This window comes from Alligator sinensis, unplaced genomic scaffold (assembly GCF_000455745.1).
Source record: "Alligator sinensis unplaced genomic scaffold, ASM45574v1 scaffold4_1, whole genome shotgun sequence".
Taxonomy (NCBI): Eukaryota; Metazoa; Chordata; order Crocodylia; family Alligatoridae; genus Alligator; species Alligator sinensis.
In genome coordinates this window covers 1,787,720-1,795,538 of record NW_005841887.1, presented here as the reverse complement: position 1 = coordinate 1,795,538, position 7,819 = coordinate 1,787,720, and positions in this window count along the sequence as shown.

Below are 7,819 nucleotides of genomic sequence, written 5' to 3'. Positions count from 1 at the left end.
CCTACAGTTATTTCATTTCTGCTTTAACTTTGGTAATATGGAACAGGAAGCTTTACTTGCTATTACAATATTGTTATACAATAGAAACTACTAATAATGAAATCATTATTTTCTAAATGACAGCTCCACTAGAAGAGGCGGCTCATTATAACCAAAATGTACTTTCCACATTACAATGGATTAAAAACAATCCATGGCTTTCCTTTACTTCATTATTGGAGTTTCATTGTATCCGAGTTCACTTTAAGGTATTTCACTGTATTGTTATATAAGCATGAGCATATCAGACAGAGATGACACTTGGCACATAAGATTTAACACCTTGAGAGTCGCATATAAAAAGCACCCGTCGCTGAAGCTGGCTCTATTGAATGTTAGCTATTTGAATGGCGTGCAAGGACATTTTCATAGTGGCTGCTGAACGTGTACTTTTAGGTCTCTGAGGATCTAAAATCTACACGATGCTGAGTATATGCTATAAATGGCTTCCATGAGGTGCTCAGCATTTGGCTAAAATTAAAATACAATAGGTGGCAGACTTGCAAAGTGATCTCATTAAAATCAGTGGCTATTGAGAGCTCTTGCAGAACTGGGTCCTTGTCACTTTATGGGTAAGTTTGGGTGGGGGCAAAATCTCATGGTCCTGTTCTATGTTACACTTGCATCATACTACATCTCTGAAATATTAAGTGATGTTAAAATTAGAATATGGTAGAAGCAGTTTCGTATTAAGGGTTGATACTGTTTCTTGCCTGCACAGCTCTGACTTACCACTAGAGGGCTGGCAAGCAGGGGCATGGCTAGGAGCCAGGGCACCTGAGTGCCATCCCTGCTCTGGGGTCGGGGAGCCTGGGAGCAATGCATCCTGGAATGCCAGAAGACAGCACTTGGAGGACTGCAATTTGCTCATATTTTTTCTCCATGGAGTAGACTGAAATTACACTAAAACAAGCTGGGTAGTACAGCCTAGAATTAACCCTTGCCTGAATTGGCATAACTTGGAGAAGTTCAGAGGACGTTTAGCATGAGTTAACACACTTTAACTTGTGGATGCTCGTGTTTTACGTTCCCGTAGTATGATCTAAGTGTAATGGATTACTTCATCCTCAAATAGCCAGTGAGCAAAGTCTATTTATCTAGATAGAGTTGTTTTTTTCTCCCAATGCACATTTTATTTGCACGTGCAAACTGGGGTTATTTGAATAATATTACCAAATCTGAATAATTATAGGGAATCTTTTGTGCTGAAAATTTAGTGCCTGGAACATATTTATGCTAACTCAAAAACTAGTTTGGATCCTCTTTGACAATTTGGCCTGTGCCATACCGCTGTGCATATGCGTGATACAGGAGTGCCAGTTTGTTGAATCCTCAGTATTTTTCACCCAAATAATTCAGCTTAAAGCAACATTTACTTTTTCATTAAAAAAAGATGAGGGGACCCTGGAGACAGTTGTCCAAAAAACCATTTTTTATAGGTATTCTGTGGCCTTTGGATTTTAGAGTCTACAGTCAGTGGCAAGTGTAAAAGTCCAAACAATGAAGACAACAGGACTCCAGTCATTAGGCAAAAGCATTACAGGCCACTTATCCAAGTGATTTTCAGTATTCAACTGACAGGTTCCTCTGGATCCCAGAAATCTTAGAGAATCAAGAGATATAAAGTTATACCCAAAGTGTACTGGGAACAAGAACAAAAAGATATATCCCATACTTTCAGACTTTCCTTGTTAGATTTTTGTTGCAGGAATCACTCTTACAATTCTGTCGCTGACTGCAGGGTGTCCCAGGCTGCCTTCCATCCAACATAACCCAGAGATGGTCCCCAGTTTGCCCTGCTCTGAAAGGGATAGCAGCTTATCACAAAAATCATAAATTGATTAGATTCTTAAGGTGACATAAGAGCTGATCCTATGAGACGGAGGTACCTGTGGCTTCCTTTCTTTTTGAGTTGCGCACATTGGCAGATTTGAGTCCCAGAAAAAGAACGTGTTTTGGCATACAGGCAGGATGGAAAAAGCAGCATGTTTTTTATTAACTTGGCTGGAAACATCACCATGATACATTCCTGAGGAGACTTTGAGAAGCCAGATAATTTGGAGCCGCTCAAACATAAATCACTCTGAAGCCTTGGGGTAAATTATGGTCTGATTGTTTGCATTTCTTCCTAATATTTCAGCCTAGAGATGTGGGCACTGTACTTTGATGAGTGCCTGCTTCCTTCAAACAGATTTTTTTCCCCACTTAGCTCCCTCACAAACAGCTCTTCCTCTCAAGCAGTCAATTTGATTAAAAGGCCATGTAACTTAGCATATGCTGTGAAATATTCAGAAGACTGAAGGAATCTATAAGTGAATATAAAGGCACAATTAGATGAGGATTAGCTCCTTGCTCTACATTATATCAACTCTTACAAGTGTTGTTATATTTAAGGGTCTGTCAACATTTCCATTATGCACTCAGTCCTAAGGGTATAACTGAGCTGTTTTAATTTATATTGAACTGTAACTTGGTGTACATTTTAAGTTCAATGCAATGTTCCCGCCTCTCCTCAAAATCTGATTTAAATGGATTTTCTGTTGTAGATCTGTAGAGTCATTTTAGACCTAAATATCCAAGATAGTCCCTTCAATCCATGTTTAGGCACTTAAGTAGAAATAGTGTGACACTTCAAGATATGGAAGGCTTATAAGCTTCACTAAAGCCAGTGGAGGCTGAAGGCACTTAGCACCTTTGAAACATCCACCTGAATATATTAAGGTGATTCAGTATGGATTTAGGGATCTTATTTTACATAAACAAACAAGTAAGGAAAAAAATTTGCTTTCAGATTTCAGATTTTTTTTGTGCAGCTCCAACCTTGTTCAAAATTTTGCAAGAAGCTGGAACAAAACCTGTAGATACTTGGTAGCTACGTTCAGATTTACTCATGGGAGGTATGTGCTTCTAAGCTCCCTTCTGCAGGTTCCAGCCATAGTCATGGGCTTTGCTTCTTGGACATGCTTTCCAGCTACAGACTCATGCTCTCCCACCACCCCTGCCCTGCGCCTCTCTCTTTCTCTTTCTAACTCCCATCTCTCAGGTGCATCCACCCAGGAATTCTGTTCTTGTGGATACTCCAGCTCATTAGTTTGTCCTTGAAGATTTAGATGACAGTTGAAGCCACAAATATATAGCTTTTACAGAGGATTTTCCCAACCTGTCTTTATTCACAGATGATTCACAGAAAATACACAGATATGGCAAAATAACAAATGCTTGTCCATAATTCCTGCCCTCAAAGTCCTTATCACATTTGAGCGTTGGTTGGGTTTTGGTCGGTGTTCTCCAAAACTCCAGGTCCCTATTTTGCAGTGGCCGTTCCTTTCTCATCCTGTTCCAAGTCTCCTTAACTCATTCAGAGCTAGCAGTCCCCTTTCTCAGGAGTCTTTGTACTCCCTCTGAGCCTCTATATTTTATTAAGAAGCCAGTCCTCGCATCCTGTTTCTTGGTTTCTTCATTTCTTTTATGGATTTTCACTCACCTCTTGATGGAAAACTGGATGGGGGGGGGGGGGGGGGGGGGGGGTCCCCCCGGGCGGCAGCTGCCTCTGCATGTGTGTGAGCGTCCGCATGTTAAATCTCATTAACTCATGCTAAGTGCCCTCTGACCATCTCAAAGTTATGACTATGCCACTTCAGGCAAGGGTTAACTCTGGGCCATACTACCTAGTTCATTTTAAGCTAATGTCAATCTGCTCTATGGAGATAACATTAGAAATCTGCAGTCCCCCAGCATCCCAGGATGCACTGTTCCCAGCCTCCTTCTTCCCCAGAGCAGGGATGGAGCCCAGGTGTCCTGGCTCCTAGCTGTACTCCTGCTCGCCAGCTGTTTAGTTAGAGCTATGCAGGCAAAAAACAGTATTAACCCTAAATGTGTGACTGCTCCTACCGTGTTTTAACTTTAATGCTGCTGAATATTCCACAGATTTCGTATGGTCAAGTATAACGTGCAACTTTGCCTTAAGATGCTTTCATTTGAAAGCAAGCCCAATCAGGCTAATGACCCTCAGTTGTTCCTAATCTGGGTGTCAGAGGACACTAACCCATAGTGTTGATTCACTATACACAGAGACATTCAGTGATATAGCAGTTTCAGAAAATCAACCAGAATTCATAGATAGATAAACTCCCCAAACCTTTGTAATGTTTACACTCATAAACAGTAGCTAGGTATGAGTTGAAAATTGCTTTATATGCGTAATGTGAGTAGACCAGAAACTGATATCAAAGTGTGGTTTTCTTCCAAATGTAGCCATAATAGGAAAGGAAATGGCCTGTATAATGTATTTTTACACTCACACTATGGTTTACTTTTATTTTTTAATGTAATACTCATATATAATAAAAATGATCTGGTGCTTCATTTCAAGACATGTTCATTTCCATATGATGACTCTGTCCCTAATCCTACAAGCTGTTCTATACAGGAAGATCTGTGTGCCTTTGTGCACTCCATAGATTTCAGTGTAATCACACAAAATAGCTTGCAAGACTGGAGCAACACCAAGTCTATTTTAGGTACTTTTATATTCAGTCTTACTTAATGTGTTAAAATGCGGGCTCCATGTTAATATACAAAGCATGAAGATATTTGTGAATTTTTTGAGCTTTCTCCGTTAATATATGTAATGCGCTTAACTTTTTCCATGTCCTTATTCATTTCTGTGTTCAGTCAAGGAAAATCTTAGTGAATTGTGTGGGTTACTGTACCAAATGCATTTATTTAGCGCTAGTAAATATGCATGTAGGTCTGAACGAAGGAGTCCAGCTATCCTTGGAGTTATCTTGTGACAAGCTTTTTTTGAATGGAAGATGTGATGCAGGTTGATTGGAAGGACTGCAAAATACAAGGGTTGGTGTAAGGAGTAGTTGCTTCGTACTACCTTCCACAGGCCATCTGGTGTAGTGCCCTCTTTTGACAAACCTAACCAGTGGGCTCAGCATTTCTCTGACTGTAACCAACCAGGAGTCAGTGATCCAGGCCACAGAATAAGTGTTTCAGGAACAACATAGCCAGCACTGGCAAAGGAAATCTCTTTGGCCTCCTTGAAACATTGCTCTGGAACCAGAGAGTTCAGTCCAGACCCATTTAAACCAATAATATCATGAAAATTCAGAGAGAGAAACAATTCCATTCTTTATGCAGTTGGAGGCAATTCATATCAACCAAGCTATCCAGCACCCAGAAGTATTTGGCCTCACAGGCTTCCATGGCTAATCTACTTATGTTACATGGTGTAGCTGGGTAGTCTGGCCCTTTAAGATGGGCAGACAGTCCTGGGGTAGGGACCCAGATGTGCACAATTATCTAGTGGTTAAAAGCCCATGAAGAGAAAGAGCAAGTACCTTGAGCTGGGGAAGGAATGTGTGGTCAGGATGTAGCCTGACTCCCAAAAGCACTTGCTTCTAGAAAGAGCCAGAGCTAAAGAACCCGTCCCCGCTGCCTGGAGAAAGTGAAAGGTTTTGCTCTGCTCATTGTTTTGGTCAAGGGTTGTTGCTTGTATTATGGACCATTGTTTGGACTGTCACGGGGAGTCCCAGGGGACAAGGGCTGCCTGTATGTGAGCAGGCACATCAACCTGCTTACACCTGGTTCTGCAGTAGGTGTGTTACGTCACCTAAAGCTTCCTTGCATCCACTTTCACTCTGTTAAATGAATATATATGTAAAGGGATGGATGGGCTTGGTTCTGATACCCTCACTCACCTTATCAAACAAGTACTCTCACTGACTTCAGTAGGGCCGTTCATGGAGAAAGCTCGTATTCTATCTCTGGCCCTAAACAAATATTACAAATTCTAACTTGTGCATCCTTATGATTAGCCTTTGTTCTCCACTATTTACTCCTCATCCTGTAGTTGTTTTAGTCAGCCACCTTTGCACAAAGATTTCATATTTTTTTTCAAAGCTGAATATAACTGACCGTCTCTCATCTCCTTAGCAATGTTTCAATTTGCGTAATATGTAGAAACCATCTCTTGCCTGGATTTGGAACAGGAATTTTGCATACCTCAAAAGCAGGCAGTGTTAGAAGCTTGTGCATCAAACAAGCATTTTGGAGACTTTATGACTTAGAGCAGACATATATTATCATGTTTCTTTGATGGACACTTTGCTTTTTCTTCTTTCTAAGGTATTCTGGAAGTCTGTAAAGCTGTGCCTAAGATGAGGGTTCTGCCTGCTGTGCACATATACTGATTATATAGTGTGCCAATAAAAAAAATTGACCAATTTCACAAAATGCCTTTACTCTATCTACAATATCCAGTATCAAGAAACATGCAGTATCTCTTGCAGAAAAATTATGAATCCAATTTGAAAGCAGTCAGAAGGCATAATTCTTATGTTGCCCAGAGGCTGCAGAATAAGTGAAATGTTTGGCACTGAAGAATACGAGTTTATGTATTTAGTGAGCTGACTACATTTTTCTGTCACATCACAAGGGAAGATTAAAACCCAATTTCCTGGGGTGGAGCAGGTGGGTGAAAGGATATTGTCTTTGTGACAGAGGTGGATCCAGCTTGCACTGTGACAATAGGAGTCCTTCCACCGATTCTTCTGGAAGCTGGATCAGGCCCTCAATTACTTGCATCAATAGCAAGCATATGATATTCAAGAATGGGAATCTCTCCAATAAATCAATGCATTAATTTTAGTGAAAGTCTGTTAAAAGAACACCTGATAAGGGAAAACAATGATTTATATATAGTGTGCACAATTCCTATGAGTTGTGTGTGATAACATTGATATACACAGTAATACATACTATCACTGATGAATAACGACTGATGTTGTGACTTCACCAGTCTTTCGCAATTTGGAATTTGTGATTTAATTACCATTTAGTGATAAAATAATTTTTTGCCACTTACTGAAAGCATTAGATAAAAAACACAGGAGTAGAGGTTGATGTCATATACTTAGACTTCAGGAAGGCCTTCGATACGGTATCCCACACCATACTGGTGAACAAGTTAAGAGGCTGTGACTTGGATGACTACACGGTCCAGTGGGTGGCGAATTGGCTGGAGGGTCGCACCCAGAGAGTCGTAGTGGATGGATTGGTATCGACCTGGAAGGGTGTGGGCAGTGGAGTCCCGCAGGGCTTGGTCCTAGGACCAATACTCTTCAATGTCTTCATCAGCGACTTGGATGAGGGAGTGAAGTGCACTCTGTCCAAGTTTGTGGATGACACAAAACTGTGGGGAGAAGTGGACACGCTGGAGGGCAGGGAACAACTACAAGCAGACCTGGACAGGTTGGACAAGTGGGCAGAAAACAACAGAATGCAGTTCAACAAGGAGAAATGCAAAGTGCTGCACCTAGGGAGGAAAAATGTCCAGCACACCTACTGCCTAGGAAATGACCTGCTGGGTGGAATGGAAGCGGAAAGGGATCTCGGAGTCCTAGTGGACTCCAAGATGAACATGAGTCGGCAGTGTGACGAAGTCATCAGAAAAGCTAATGGCACTTTATCGTGCATCAGCAGATGCATGACGAACAGATCCAAGGAGGTGATACTTCCCCTCTATCGGGCGCAGGTCAGACCGCAGTTGGAGTACTGCGTGCAATTCTGGGCGCCGCACTTCAAGAGGGATGCGGATAACCTGGAGAGGGTCCAGAGAAGGGCCACTCGTATGGTTAAGGGCCTACAGACCAAGCCCTACGAGGAGAGACTAGAGAAACTGGACCTTTTCAGCCTCCGCAAGAGAACATTGAGAGGCGACCTTGTGGCTGCCTATAAATTCATCATGGGGGCACAGAAGGGAATTGGTGAG